The 16,097-nt window shown below is 39.1% G+C and overlaps 1 protein-coding gene across 11 annotated transcripts in view; it reads left to right on the top strand.

Annotated features, from left to right (window-relative positions):
- ST7 (suppression of tumorigenicity 7) overlaps positions 1–16,097 on the top strand; it is a 233,115-nt gene that overhangs the window by 56,285 nt on the left and 160,733 nt on the right. The window contains exon 1 of one of the 11 annotated variants that reach the window (XM_084785750.1): positions 5,424–5,532. The exons of the other annotated variants lie outside the window; for them this stretch is intronic. The gene's annotated coding sequence lies outside the window, so the exon portion shown is untranslated. Of the gene's footprint in view, positions 1–5,423; positions 5,533–16,097 lie in introns of those variants that run through there. 11 annotated transcript variants of the gene reach the window in all.

Here is a 16,097-nt window from a genome sequence, read left to right as displayed (position 1 = left end):
GGTCCAGATTTACTCTTTGATGTGCCTGCATCACCTTGGATGGGACAATGAGAAAGATGTTGGTTGTTACTTGTCGGTGGTGGAACCAAAGTTCACCTGTTGCCATTGCTTTTATTATAGGTGCGTTCACTAAGTTGGGACTGGACAGTTTAGTAGTAATAGTAAACATGGTGTCATGTTACCAGAAACAAGGCTGTTCTCTCAAATTGTGAGCAGTGGTATGAGAGACAGTCAGATGAGTACAGCTGCACTGTTAGGACACAGAGCTGCTGGAATGAGGTGCATCTGGTAAAGAGACAGGAGACACACTCCTTTATGTACACCGCATGCACTTTTTTGAGAACTGGCAATGTGTAAGGTTGAACTTTGGTCTGCCGTTTTACTGTGACATGTGTGGATAACTTGAAATACAAACAGGGAATATAGTTGCCCCAAATCACCTTTAAAATGGGCCATTTCTCAATATAAACAATTTATTATTATTATTAGGAACTGTTTTTCTGCTGATAGTAGGTTAGACATTTTAGTACTACCCTCATTTCTCCCTTTCTGAGTATTTGCCGTTTGTAACTTGGTAATTTAGGAACACCTTCTTACAACATGAATTTTCCCTTCTTACAACATTAATCTGGCTGCTAACGTTGAACTATATGGGATTTTAGATGCTGTCATCTCAAAGCAACAATAGGGGGATAGGGGTATACCTGGGGTCATACTAAACTCCCAAATCTGCATTTCGAACCTGGATGTAAAAGAGAGTTATTATTGCATGGCTTTGGGTAATTAGAACACCACAGACAGCTAAGGTATGTAGATACGAGAAAGCAACTCCGGCTCATGGGAGTTATGTTGGGACAGACTCGTAATGAAGCTTGGGAAGGTAAGGCCCACGAGTATTTCTGACTTGCTTACCTTTGCCTACTTTCATTCTAACAGGAGGGTGGGGTGTGAGACTTCCTTTTGAGTCTCTTCTCTGTTGATACTTAACATTGTAACTTTTAAAACCAAGAGGATATCTTAAACAAAGACAGGAGAAAATTTCTTTTGTGGATATATCCATGTTTATCCACTAGTTCAAAGGGGGAACAAAAATATCCATTGGCTTCTTACCTTCACCTCAGCATTGGACTCCAGTAGTCCAGTAGTTTGGGCAGCAAAATTACACAAGTGTCCAGTGGTTTGTTGTTTTCACTGCTACAATGGACCAGATTCATATCCTGTCTAAACTGTGGGAAACCCATTGGGGAAAATTACCATATATGGAACTTTCCCCATAGAATTCCCATGGAATTACACAGGATGTGAATAGAATAATTGTTATGGATTCTGAGCTGAGAAAGTCACTGGGCATGTGTATTTTTTGGGGGGGGGCGTGTATATTTTTAAGTGTTCATAATATCCAGTTATATAAGTTATAAGTTATTTTAACTCATTATGAGACTGTTTGGGATGCCAGACTATGAATTGGGTGCTTACTTTAAAAAATTTTTTTTTTATTATTTATACAGTATTCTGCCCATGTGTGTGCCTGCCCACCACAAGAAGGCACCAGATCTCATTGCAAGTGGCTGTTAGCCACCATGTGGTTGCTGGGAATTGAACTCGAGACCTTTGGAAGAGCAGACTGTGTTCTTAACCTCTGGGCCATCTCTCCAGCCCCCCCTTTTGTTTTTACCTAGAAAATACACACTTGCTATTAGTTAAAAGTCATACTTACTATATTACAATAGTAAATTGTAAGATTTTCATTATGTTTCATTTGTATTCTTAACTCATAGAGGTAATTGTGGATTTAAAATGATTGTGCAGTTTAATACATGGAATAGAGATGTCAGCCAGAACAGATTAGGAGTGCCGTATAGACATTGTGGGCTCTCAATTGGCTGTATTCAAATGGCATCTGTAATACATATTAGCAGAGTTTCCCTGTGTGCATTTAAATTGTGGTTTATTAAATGAAATTTTGGTGTTAGGAGAACTGTCTTTTTAGGATCAGGACATGTACCCTAGGGAGGTACATGCTTATCCACTAGTTCAAAAGGGCAATTTGTTACATTATTACCCGGCAGTGGGAAAAAGTAACAAAAGTAAGGAAGCCATCACCTCTTCAGACTGGATGGGAGAAAACCTTTGAAGGGAAGAGTTTGCGTAGAGCAGGATGAGTTGGGCCTGGCTTGGGAAATGCCCTGTGCATTGGCTCCCTGTGGTCTCTCCCATGGCAGGCATCACTAAGCAATCACAACAGTCTTGCAGAAATGACTTAAGCACATTAAGTTGCAATGTTCGCCATTTAAAATACTTTATCAGAGCAAATGTTGTTCAGGTCAGTGCCATAGTTACCTTAACATGTAATTTAAGTAAATATAAGGAAATATAGGAATCCTCAGTGTTCCAGATGTGTACTCTTAAGACATAAAATAAAGTGTTTGTCACACTGTGGTTCTCAACAGTGTCAGTGGGTTAGTGAGTCAGTTAGTATTGATCTCTTATGAGCAAAAGTTCCTCCAGTTTATATGTATCAACAGAGCATGGTAGTACCACCAAGCTAAGCTTTTACTAGTTAGCGCTTATTCTCAACATCTGCATCTGCTATGGGTTAAAGAATATTATTGGGAAAATGATATGTGAATTATATGGGGTTTAAGAACATATTTTAGGCTAAGAAGTTTTTCATGTATTTCTAGTATGTCAGAAGTATGTCAGTGAACAACTCTTACTTGTCATCCTTTAGCACAAGACCAAGTGACACAAAATAGCACCAGCATGAGAGCCATTAATTACAAGGTGCAGATGTGTCATGGATAGATAAGCTGAAATGAGCTGATAACTTCCCATATACTGATGGCTTTAGTGTGCCAGGTCTAAGTTGAATTGCCATTTTTAAAGGTTAAGCAGCAATGACAAGTTACTCTAGCCATCAGTCCCTTTACATCATGAAAGTAAAATTGTATTCCTGTTGTGAATCAAAATTAAGCATGTATTTAAGATTCGGGGCTTTACAGACATTTGGGGCAGCAACAGCAAGCCGGTTGAGGATGTCCGTGGACTGAGACATCTCAGCCCTCACTGTTGTACATTCGGCTACTCCCTGCACCCTGGCTGCTTACAGAACACCAGAGATCGAGGAAAGGCATTTGCTAGGGTCTGGCCTGGGGAAAACACAAAGGTGGTCCAGCCTTGCCTCACTCAGAAGCCTGCAATTTCTCACCTGAACCTTCGTAGGCTTACTTTAGTATAATGTTATTCAGTTACCTATGACTATCTAATAACCCACCGCACAGTAGCGTAAATAAGTGTGCATTGCTAATTTTCACTGTTCTCTGGGTTAAGCAAGACCCACTCGTGGCTCCCATTCGTAGGTCTCTTAAGCAGTTATGGCCAGATTTCCATAGCTGTTTTTAAGGCTCATGTGAGTCAGAGGCCCAGAATTGCTGTGGTTCCTACCTGTTGACTCGGGGCTTCTGGGGCTGTGGGAAGAAATGCTTGTGCTTAGTTTCTTCATGTGGCCAAAGCTTCATACAGCATTGCCACTGGATTCTTGGAAGGAGTGGCTCATGGGAGAGCATTCTGAGAGACCATGTAGAGGCTGTGCTGCTTCTTAGGCTTTAGCTTCTAAGGAGTCAGATGTCACTTTTATATATAATAGGACCACATGAGTCACTAGGATGAGCCAGAGTCACAGGTAGAGGAATAAAGGCCATTTTGTGGTGAGGGTGTGAGTGGCAAGGTCATATTGCAGAAAAGTATGTATTATGGAAATTATAATAGTGGCTTTATTTGGAAAATAGAATTTTCCACAAGTAGTTTCTGGACTAACGAGGCATTTCTCAGGGTTTGGAAACATTTTATATAAAGTTTCAGAAAGTTAATATTTTAGGCTTGTATACTATCTCTTTTTTAGTTATTTATTTCTGCCATTATAAAACAAAATTAGCATAGACAAATAATTTATACTCATGTTGCTAAAATTTATTTTTTTATGGCAGTGCAATGAATCAAAGGAAAAATGGTTCCTACTTAAATTGGTTTTATAAAATATGCAGACTCCGGGTGGCACTCAGGGAGGCAGAGGCAGGAGGATCGCTGTCAGTTCAAGGCCAGCCTTGTCTACACAGTGAGCTCCGGGACAGCTAGGGCTCCCCAGAGAAACCTTGTCTCAAAACAAACAACCAACCTCAAATATGCAGACTATTTAAGGGAAATCACTTTATTATTCATTATTTATTATTTTATATGTATTTTGCCTGAATATGTGTTTGCATCATGTTAATTCCTGTTGCACCCAGTGGCCAGAACAGGGTGTTGGGTCTCTGGAAACTGGAGTCACAGGTGGGTGTGGGTATAGGCCTTGCGGGTGTTGGGAACAGAACCTGGGTTCTCTGCAAGAGCAGCAAATGCTCTTGACTGCTGAGCCTTCTTTCCATCCCTGGGAAATCAGTTTTTAAAATAACATGGTTGATGTTACAAATAAAGTATTCACTTTCAGTGTATAGTTAGATGAAATGTGTTTATTCATGTAGGCAGCGTTATTACCACCAAGATTAAACATGCTATTATCACTCCGAAGAGTTCCCCTCTGCTTCACACCCAACGCCCATGTTTACAATTTCATACAAATGGAACAATATAATGTATAATTCTTTTGTTCAGCGTGTTCTGCCATGTTGTTGGAGCTCTTGAGAGTTCTTACTGCTGGATAACAGAAGTAAATGTGCTGCTTCACCTGCCTGTCAGGGCTGAGCTTATTCCTGTTTTTACTTCTTGTGACTAAAGCGGCCATAGAAATATACAGGGCTAATTCCTTGTGTGGACATGGTTTCATTTCTCAACTACAGTTTAATGTTATTTGGCTATTTTACTTTTCAGAGCGGTGTGTTAAGCAAATGCCCTAGCATCAGGCTACATCCCCACACCCTGTGCTTTCGTTTTTCTTTTCCAGCAGTTGTATACCTGGAAATGCAGTTTTGAGAAATTGCCAAACCGTTTCCCAATTATCATTGTATCTTTTTTACAGCAGTGGATTGAATTGATTTTTGTCCGCATTCTTGCCAATATTTGCTATTGTCAGCTTTTTAATTTATGCAATTTAGTGGACGTATGATGGCATGCTGTGGGGCTAGTTTGCATTTTTCTCACTCTTAAGTATGTTGAGCAGCTTTTCACATACTTTTGGTCATTTGAATGCCATCTTTTGATGAAAAGCCTTTAAATAATTTATTTTAAAAATTAGATCCTTACTGAGTTTTGAGAGTTACTCATATATTTCAATACACTTCTTTGTTAGCAATAGATACCAACAATTCTGTTTTATAGTATGTAGGGTTTTTGTTGTTGTATTTTCTGAACTATGTTAAATTTTAATTTTTGACCAAGCCAGTTATCAATTTCTAATGAGCTGTGTATAAAGGTATGTCTACTCTTAGGTTGTGAAGATATTTCCTCTGTGACCTGGAGCTGAGACCAGGTGGTCGGGCCTGGTGGCAAGCATGTTCATCAGCTGAGCTGTGTGCTTCCTGTGCTTTCATGAAGATGGTTTGTTTGTTCCTTCATTTATGCCTTGACTTTGGTCGAACATTAGAGCACAGAGCTGGTTTTTTAAAAAATTCATTAACAAAAGAATACGTGGGCAGAAGTAACTCATGTCTCTAAACCAACTGTATGCTCCTAGAAAAAGTACCATGTAGTATAAAAAATAAATAAAAGAGGTCTCCTTAGCCTTTCTGTCGTCCTCTGGCGTTACGAGGTTTCTGGAGACTCTTATATATCCGTGTTCTTCCTGATCTGGAGAGTTGAAGCAAAACCTCCCATGAAACAGAGTCACCATAACATTTGGCACCTTTAAAAATTAAATTAAAATATATTTCTAATAACTTTTTCTAATTATTTGCCATTACCTGTAATAATTTTCAAAGTCTGCAAGTTTCATGATTTTTTTTTAATTTGACAGAAGTTGAATTGCCTGAAGTGGTATATGACAAATAAGAATCTTACAAATATGAATCTCTGAATTCAGTTATGTAATTTCTAAAGTACTAACATGAAACTCTCCACTCTTCTAGAAGCTTCTTGTAGTGGTCCTATAAGAAATCAAACCTAGTTAACTAATGCAGTGTTTTGAAACCTCCAAGCTGAATGTATTTAATATATTTTGGGTTCATTTGGGCTGATCTTCCCATTCCTTTTCTGAGTTGGTCCTTGGTAGTTTATTTGTCTTATATAAATATATATTTATAGAGCACAATGCTAAGGAAGCTGTGGTTTTTTGTCAACTAATAAGATGGCCTAGGTTCATGATGTTGCTTTGGGCACCTTATCCCTTAGCTTTGGTTTATTCATCTGAAAAATGGGTATAATAGTTAACTTTGTGGAATTGTTATAATGTATAAAGTAGATAAATCTCCTGAATGGCTAAAACTTTCCATGTTACACACACATTTTGTAGTCATATCATCAATACATTTAGTTGCTATGAAATAGAGTATAACAAGGATAGAAACACCAACATTAAACACAATGAGATTGAAAAAAAATCATTAAGTTTGGTCTCTGCCATGTGGCAGGGATGAAATTGTAATTTATGCATGTATACTTTCATATCAATTCTGAACTGAAGTGTACACACACACACACACACACACACACACACACACACACACGTTACTGGTTCTCTTGTTTTTCTTTTTATCCTATCTCATGTCTTCTGGTACTAGTCTTCTGGGTATTGATAATAGTCACCTTTACCTTTTCTCCTAAACTTTCCCTCCTCTATGCCAGCATTTCTCAACCTGTGGGTCACGGCCCTCTGTGGGGAGGGAATCAAATGACCCTTTCACAGGGATTGCCTCAGACCATCTGCATATCAGATTATAATTCATAACAGTAGCAAAATTAAACTTATGAAGTACCAATAAAAATCATTTTTAGGTTGGTAGTTGCTACAACATAAAGAACTGTATTAAAGGGTATAATAGTAGGTTGCTTCAGAGCCACTGCGTCACCCAGGCCTGTTCTGTGCGGTGAGTTTTCTTTCTTATTTGTTGATAGATGGCTGACATGGTCGATCTCACCCAAAGTAAAACACATGGCACTTCTGTCACTTTAGAAAGCCGCCTTGGGCCACTTCTGAACAGTTTCCCTGTTTATGAGACATCATTTTCTTTATTTTTTGTGACGTAAAATTAGCTTCGCTTGGGAACTAGAGAATTCATATTCTGTTGTGTGAGCTAGCTTATTGACCACGATCCTCGGTGACCAGCACCTGTTCAGAACATTTTTCAGAAGCTCCTTACTGCCTTTTGAGCTAAATATAAACCCTTTGAGTGCTTGTTCCAAGCTAGCCACCATATGGTCTAACTTCCCTGTCTTGTCTTAACTCCCATTTCTTTGTATACATTGTAAGGAAACAGAGTTTATTTGTCATTGCTAAAATGCATTTTCTCACCAAGTCTTCCATGTGGACCTTGCTCTTTTTTGAACTGTCCATAGTGGTAGCAGTCTTTCCTTCTTTGATGTTCTTGAGCACCACTTGCTTAGGAACTTCCTGGTTCTCCTATGCAATTACCAACCCTCCGTTTAAATCTCACCCATCATCAAAATCATAACTGCCTCTTTACCACACAGAACAGATGTTCTCAACTTTTTTTTCAACATCATCTCTCCTTTATACCTTTCCACTGAGCCTCCTACAGAAAATACCCCACACTTTCTAGCACCCTGCTGTATTTTATAGTGGAGGTAGCATGGATACTGTTTTATATGTTTTAGACTTTCTAGACTGGAGTATTTATTCTACTTACTAGCTAAATGACCCTAGGCAGATTAATTAACTTTTCAGTGCCTGCCTCTGTGGAGTTGAGGACACAAGTAATGGTATGTACTGGCACTGTTTTAAGCGCCTTAAGCTAGCCATTCCTAGTGAAGACTCGGTAAACACTGCCTGTTCTTGTAAGATGCTGCTCTACCAGTCACGTATGTTAGTGCTTTATCCTCTCAATTACACTGTATGTTCCCTAAGCCAGGAGTTTATTTTGATGTGTGTTTAACTGACCATTAAGAATAATTTGTCCACTTGTTAGTTGGCATTATATGTGTTGAGGGAGGCTAAGAGTTATTTTTACAGAGAAAACCTTAGTGGTTACAGTTTCTATCCTGATACCAGCTACCAATTATACCTAGTTTCATTCCACAGAGCTTTATGTGCTGAATTAAGTGGTAATGTCATTATCCTCTTTATTGCAAGAACGTGCCTGAAATGTAAATAGAATTCACATATATATATACATAAATATATGTATATGTATATATAAACACATATACATATATAGTCATTTTATTTTAAATTATTTTAAGATTGATTTGTAAAGAGAGTCTTTGGAAATACAAATAGCCACCAGCTAGTATATGATTGCTTTCTTATGTTTTTATGTTTACTTTCATTCTATTATCTTAAAGCCATGCATTTTTGCAATTCTTTATTTAAAAGTTTTGTGATACTTTTATATAGATACTATAACAGGCTTTGCAAATATTTAATTGCAATTTAGGTAGACTCTCTGGCAGTTTTACCTTTTGAGGAATTTGACAAACTTTTTAATTTAAAATTTTATTATGATGGTGGTGATGATGGTGATGATGATGGTGGTGATGATGATGATGATGATGTGTGTGTGTGTGTGTGTGTGTGTGTGTGTGTGTGTGTGTGTGTGTGTGCACATGCTCATGTCATGCCTTGCATGTGGAGGTCAGAAAACAACATTTGACAGTTGGTTGCTCTGCTTCCACTATGGGTTCAGGGGTTTGAACTTTTGAACTCAGGTGATCAGGTTTGCATGGAAAGTTGCCTTTTTACTCACCGAGATACCTCACTGACCCAAACATTTTGATTTTTTGATGAGGGTGAACAGAGTCTATCACTATTTAGGAAGAAAAATAAAAAGCCTGAGCGTTTATTTCTTTTAGAATTCACAGTAGGATACAAAAGAGGTGGTTCTCTCTCTGGGTCTCTGTCTCTCTCCCTTTTAGCTATTAATAAATGATTGTGGCCCTGAGAACTTAAGTCTTCATCTGCTGGGAAATTATCAGCTGCCCACCTGACTGTAGTCCATTTGTTTTTAATGCTAAACCGACTGTTGGCAGCGTCTCTGGCTGAGGAAGTTGAAGTCTGCAAATGCCATCTGTGTGTAGTGTCAGACCAGAACGATAATTCAGGGACACAGAGCACGTTTTGTCTTTGTTTCCTGATATTGTGCATTGATTTCTTTGTAAACTATTTCAAATGAATGAAAGCAACTTTTTCTATTTATAGTTTTTGGTGGGTGGCTGTGGACTTCAAAAGGCAACTCATCTGCAAATTAAGATTTTCATTGGCATATCTAATTTGCTTAAAGTAAAACACAACCATAAACATTTTAACAGAGGCAGTTCTGTAGTTGCCAGACTCTTTCTTGCCATAGTGACTTAATTAGTATTTCTTTTCTTTTTTTCATTTTTAATAATGAGAATGTTTATATTTTAGGCATTGTGGCATTTTTTTTTCACAAATACCTGCAGGATTTTCTTGACTTGACATTTTTAAGTAAATAAAATTGAGTTCTGGCTGTGGAGTGAATGTTCTCCCCGTTTCTTTTTGACACTGAATGCCTCTAAAATTAAGGTTAGTGTTCTTTGCTTTCGTTTTTATTTTTCTATTTCCCATCCTCCCACCCACACCTGCTTCTTTTGAGTGAGTAAATTCTTAGTTGTTTGTCCCTAAAATTATTAGCTCAAGCTCTAATGTGAATCATAAATATCTACTAATAATTAATACAAAAAGCTAACAATTGTGAATTCTTTAAGTGAGTATAAATTTCATCTTGTTATATAACCTTTTCTGGAAAGTGCTGAAGCTCTCTGTATCATCATGAGCTTGAGATACTGTTTTTTTCTCTTCCTGAGATGTTTTACATTTGTAGAGGTCCCAGACTAACAAGTAAACGAGTTGGTTGCTGTTTAAAAATGCCCTCTTGGCAATGTATATTATGCTTGCAGCTCTTCCTTGTGTTAAGACCTGACTTCCCTGTGTTGATGAGAATGCCCCACTCCTGGAACAGTGACATTTCTGGACTGCCTTTCACTCAGTTCGACACTCTTCCTATAGCTGAGCTGCTGTGGAGGGTGTCATGTCACTGGTACAGACGGTTGGAAATGAGCCTAATCAGCATAGGATATTTTATCATTTGTATTGTGGGAGGTGAAAAAAAAATCAGGTCTGGGAAAATGGATAACACAACATGATCATGACTCAGTGGAGTTGGTTTATCTGCACAGGAAATTCCTGCATGTTTTACTCATTTAGTAAATGGACTTCTGTTTGTTTTTGAGATGTGATAGTAGGAATAATGCTGAGTATGAGCTATGATAGGCTCTGTCCTGTTTGGTTTCTGTCCAGCCACTGTTTTGTACATGTGAGCCATAAGTGTTTGCAATGCCTTCCCTGAGAACCCTACTGAACAGGAAGGAAGCAGGTAAAGGGCTGAAATACACTCAGGTCTTTGGGGCATCCTGTATAACATTCACATACCTTTTGGTTCAGCTGCCCGTTTTAGCCTTTAAGCAGCTGTTGTGTAATAAACGCATGCCTAGCATTGGGTGGGAAAGCACCAGTTGCCTGAGTCTCCACCAGTGTAGACTCAGCTGCAGATCCTTTCCCGGGACGATGAGTAGACATGGCCACAGTCGGGCTTTCTTTCCTAATGCCCTGTTTCAAACTTTTACAAAAGCCGACACTCATGTTATAATGTCTCCTCTTCTAAGCTAACTTAAAGCTGTTGATTGAGCTCTCATTCTGGCTGTAGGAAAGTTAGTAATCTGAGGAGTGAATATTCTGCCCTGACTAGCTGCAATAGAAGATACATAGGCAGACAGGGCAGTTGTGTGTATTGTGAGGCAGCTTTTCCCCCAATTAGTATTTTATGCAGGTAATTAGGAGAACATGGCACTTGAGCATGGCAGGTTTGTGTCATGCACAGTCCTACCACAAAAGCTGTCTGTGGAGGATTGATTTTAAGATGAAGAGGAAATAATCTCATGAGCACACTCAAATGTAAAGGTCAGAATGCCCCCCTCCCCCAATAGACAAGCCAATAGAAAAGACTGGAACAAGAAAGGCTGTTGCTGGTCCTCCAAACCACCTCCAGCAACCCAAGCTAAGAGTAGACATTGTCTTTTAGAATCAAGAAAGTTGGGTGCTATTTTTTTTTTTTTTTTTTTTTTTGTCTCATGTTGCTTTGTTTGGGCAGTATTTTTTTAAATTTTTTTTCTCCTTTATTAATTTATTCTTGTTACATCTCAATGGTTATCCCATCCCTTGTATCCTCCCATTCTTCCCTCCCTCCCATTTTCCCCTTATTCCCCTCCCCTATGACTGTTCCTGAGGAGGATTACCTCCCCCTGTATATGCTCATAGGGTATCAAGTCTCTTCTTGGTAACCTGCTGTCCTTCCTCTGAGTGCCACCAGGTCTCCCCCTCCAGGGTGCTATTTTTTTCAATTCTCCTATTGCTAGCAATGTAGGATTTTATTCGTTCTCATACAACTATTAAGATTATCCTCTAAAATATTCCGCATTGCCCTTAAAGATTTTTTTTATGATCCAAGAGCTCTTTGCCACTAAGCATATGCTTCTATGAAGGAGGGTGTAAATGATTTTTGGCTATATGGCAAAAAGTATCATTTTAGACATCATGAAATTACTTACGGATATGGCTCAATCTAATACCTGATATTGTCTGGCTCATCTCGTTCCAGCATGAGCTGGCAGATGGGTGGTTCGGGACATAATGTGCTTCAGTAGGTTTCCAGTTGGTTAGGGTCATTTGTGTTTAGTCTGTGGAGATGCTAATGGTGAAGTTCTTGACTAAAGAGACAAGGGAAAGCCGCCAAGACATGCAAGAACACGAGATATCTTTTACTTTCTACTTTATATATATATATATATATAATTGTATAAAGGCTGAAAACATCTATTCCCCTCTTTCTGTTCCTGAGTAGTTAGTTCCCAAGGAACTGTTTTGAAAACTAGGCTGTGGTCTTTGGAGTCTGGCTGCATTCAGTCTAAATCACTTGTTCCTCCTCTGTCATGTCTATGGAACATACTGCCTCAGCTGGTCCATCGTCTTATAGATTTGGACAGTGTTTCCAAGAAAAAATTTTGTTCTAGGAGTTAGAAGAACACAAGGTTTGCCAGTGATAAGCCCTGCACATAAAAAACAGTTTAGTGTAAGAAGTCCAGGCATCAGTGAGGAAGTACATACCTGTTCCTCCCCGGGCAGCATATTTATACAGAGCACATTGCGGTGTCATGCCTCTTCATGGGATGCTCCTTGGTAAACTTTATTTTAAATGCTGGGGTCTTGACCTGACTTTCTGAGTTTTATTTATTTGTTGAGTCAGAGTCTCACTAAGTAGCCCAGGCTGGTCTTGGACCTGTGATCTTTACATCTTAGCCCCCAAATTCTGGGATTCTAAGTGAGCACTGCCATTTCCAGCTGCAGTGTTTTTTTTTCAACTAGTGGCTCTGGCTATACCTGTTTAATTAGTGGAGAGCTGATTCATACCCATTACTCTTATGGGGGAAAATAAAACATTGTCCTTGGAACAGATTCTGATACATTTAGAATTTCATATTTATATCTCAGGTAGTTTTTGTAGTATCATTGCCAAAAGAGTGTATGGTAAACTCTGAATTAATCTAATGTTGAAGAATAGCCTCTAATTTTATTGGTCAAATTTATTCCATAAAACTATACCATGCCATACATACCATCCAACCACTTACCTTTGTTGTGGCAAAACAAACAAACAAACAAACAAACAAACAAACCAAAACTGCAAACATAAACTCTACTACTTTCACTATGCACTTTCCCACCTCTTTTTGCTGTGCTCATTTTTAGTTACTATTAGCAGAAGAGTTTTTCTGGAATATTCAAGGACCCCATTGGGGAACCATTCACAGGAATTATATCAGCCTTAGGATGTGGGGACTCTGACCATGAACAGGAAAACCTTGCTGTTGTCTGTGGAAGGACACAGGACTCGAGTTAGAGTTAGTTTCCATTTAAGGGTTTAGAAACGAGCAAGTCACCCTGGAATGTAGGCTTGAGTCTCTACTGCAAATTTATTGCTTGGTTTGTTGTTGGGATTTTTGTTTTGTTTTGTTTTGTTTTGTTTTGTTTCCCCCTGTGACAGGGTTTCTCTGTGTAACCTGACTGTCCTGGAACTTGCTCTATAGACCAAGCTGGCCTTGAACTCAGAGATGGCCTTGCCTCTGCTGGGATTAAAAGCTTGTGCCACCACTGCCTGGCAACAAATTTATGAGATTTTTTTTCTCTCTTTGAGATTAGCATAATTATAACATTTCTGCCTTGTCTTTTTCTCTCTCCAAGTACTCCCATGGGCCCCTTGTCACTCTCCTTCAAATTCATTTATGTTTACACGGAAGTACTTACTTTTGTAGCAAGCAGGGTTGTTACATATTATAATTCTGTTCCTACCAAATGCACCCTTTCTTCTTCCAATGAAGTCTAGAGATGTTTGTGTGTCAAAGAATAATGAACAGGTGGTTTTTTTTTTTTTTTTAACGAAAATGACTCCAATAGGCTCATATATTTGAATACTTGGCCCCCAGTTGGTGGGACTTTAAAAAAAATTTTTTTTTTTTTTGCGTGCAGGGCCTGGGGGTGTGGGGTGGGTGGTTAGGGGATGTGGCCTTCCTGGAGGAGGTGTGCTGCTGGGGGCTGGCTTTGAGGTTTCAAATGACTAGAGCCATTATCAGTCTGCCGCTTAGCCTGCAACTTGTGGATTAAGATGTAAGATCTGAGCTACTACTCAGTGTCATGCCTGTCTGCCTCTTGCCATACTCTAGCCCTATGGAACCATGAGCCCTGATAAATGTTTTCTTTTATAAGTCTCTTTGTTCATGATGTCTTCACAGTATCAGAATATTCACAAAGACTGTCATTAAATTACCCAGACCTGTAAAACAGTAGAATGGATTTAAAAAAAAAAAAAAGAGAATTAATACTAGTGAGGAATGAACACACAGAGTAGCAGCAACAGCACAGTGGTACAAATACTTTTAAAAAATATTTGCAGAGGACAAAGGGCTGCAAAGTGGTTGCTATGGGAACAGTTATTTTATTGGGATGTTCCCTTCAATTCTGCATGTTCCCTGTATGTTGTTTTTTCATTGTATTATTACTTTTGACAGGCATCTTCTAATAGAGTTACTTTTCTTTTTACACACAAATGTTCCTTCTCTCTACATAATTATTCCTTATTTCACAATATGGCTCAGTAGGCTATTTTAATGAAGCAATTTTGCCTTCAAAATAAGAAAATAATTTACCATAAACTATTTATCCAAACCTTTGATAAACAGCTAATGGTCTTGTTGCTATCTACTTTCGGCTATTGTGACCAAACACTGCAGCCCAGGTCAATTAGAAACACTCTGATTCTTTGGCTTATAGTTCTGGAAATGGGTAAATCCAAGACTGTGAGGGGTGTCATGATGAGGGGTCTTACATCTGTGATGTGCCATCACAGAATATGGGTGGCAGAGACTGAGAGGATGTGCAGCTTTATCTTGTGTTCTTAAGTAAGGGGCTTTCACATTAACTAAGCTAAGTGATAAAGGAATTAATTCATTCTTGGGACCGTAACTCCTAACACCCAGTCCTCCTTACTGATCTTTCCTCTCAGATCTGGTAGAACACCAAGACATTTCAACACACATTTTAAGGAGATGTAGTGTAGAAGAATGTGAATTGAGAACTTGGCTGTTCTGGCAAAAGGTCACATCCAAAGATGATCTAGGTCTGTGTGATCTGGCTCTGATACAAACGCGCCTTTAATCCAGGAGACAGAGGCAAACAGATCTGAGTTCAAGGCCAGCCAGGTATAGAGCAAGTATCAGGTAAAGAAAATCTTAGATCCAGGTATGGTGATATATGCCTTTAATCCCAAACAAAGGTAAAGTGAGTTTGTAGAAGGAAGCACCCATGTTTGAAAGAGATGTCTAATTGAGTGGCAGAAAAGGTGACAAATCAGAGAAGACTGACAGAATAGGATACCCTCAACTCTCAAGAGAAGAGAGAGGCAGTTCTTCAGAGAGGAGGCAGTTTCCAGGACAGTAATAGAGAGGTTGAAGAGAGAGAACTCAGGTAAAAACTCAGGTAAATGAGCCAGAAAATGAGAAGAAGCCAGAAGGTTAGAGCAGATTTCTGAGTTAGTTTGAGGCCAAGCAGAGCAATTCTGGGCCAAGAGAGAAGCCAGATTGAATAAGTCAGCTGGGAGAAGAGTTTGAGCCAGAACAGCTGAGCTGAGCCAGCCATCCCATAGCTCAGGAAGAACAAGTAAGGGTGATCTTATTAAGCAGTAAGTCTCAGAGGCTGAAAACATTCTAGGCCTAGCCTAGATTGTATGAGGCTAGAAGCTTCCAGGACTAGGCCTAGGTTGGCAGAAGGAGGCAGTAAGCCTCCCAGACAATTGAGCCAGCAGAATAAAAGTTTCTTTTACAATGTAGCACATTATATCTCCATCCCTGGCATCTATAGACCTGTTACATTAAATGACAGAAAATCAGGTGGAAGAAAAGTATCAGTGTACTGACTTTAACAGAGGTTTTCTTAGGCCATCCAGATGTGATCAGTGTAATTATGAGGGTTCTCAAGTGTGGATTGGGAAGACGGAGATTGGAGTAATATGATAGACAAAGCGCCTTCTTTTCCTGCCTTTGAAGGTGGAAGAAGAGGATCATTAAGCAAGAGATATTGATGGCTTTACGTAACATTTCAGAAATATTTATAAAAATTCCTGTATATCTGTTCTTTCTCCCTTGGCTTACCTAAATAAGAGGTCTTAGCTGTGGGAGCTAGGGAGATCGACCAATGATTAAGAGGATTTATTGCTCTTCCGGAAGATCCAAGTTCTGTTTCCAGTACCCATGTTGGGTGGGTGGACACCACAGGTAACTCCAGGTCCAGGGATTCTCATGCCGCCTTCTGGCCCCGCATGTGTGTGGCAGACACAAACACCTTACGTGAATGAAATTCAAAA

This window comes from Acomys minous, assembly GCF_964271855.1.
Source record: "Acomys minous genome assembly, chromosome: 6".
Classification (NCBI taxonomy): domain Eukaryota; kingdom Metazoa; phylum Chordata; class Mammalia; order Rodentia; family Muridae; genus Acomys; species Acomys minous.
The sequence above is the reverse complement of the archived record's forward strand: the minus strand, read 5'-3'. Positions and strand labels throughout refer to the sequence as shown.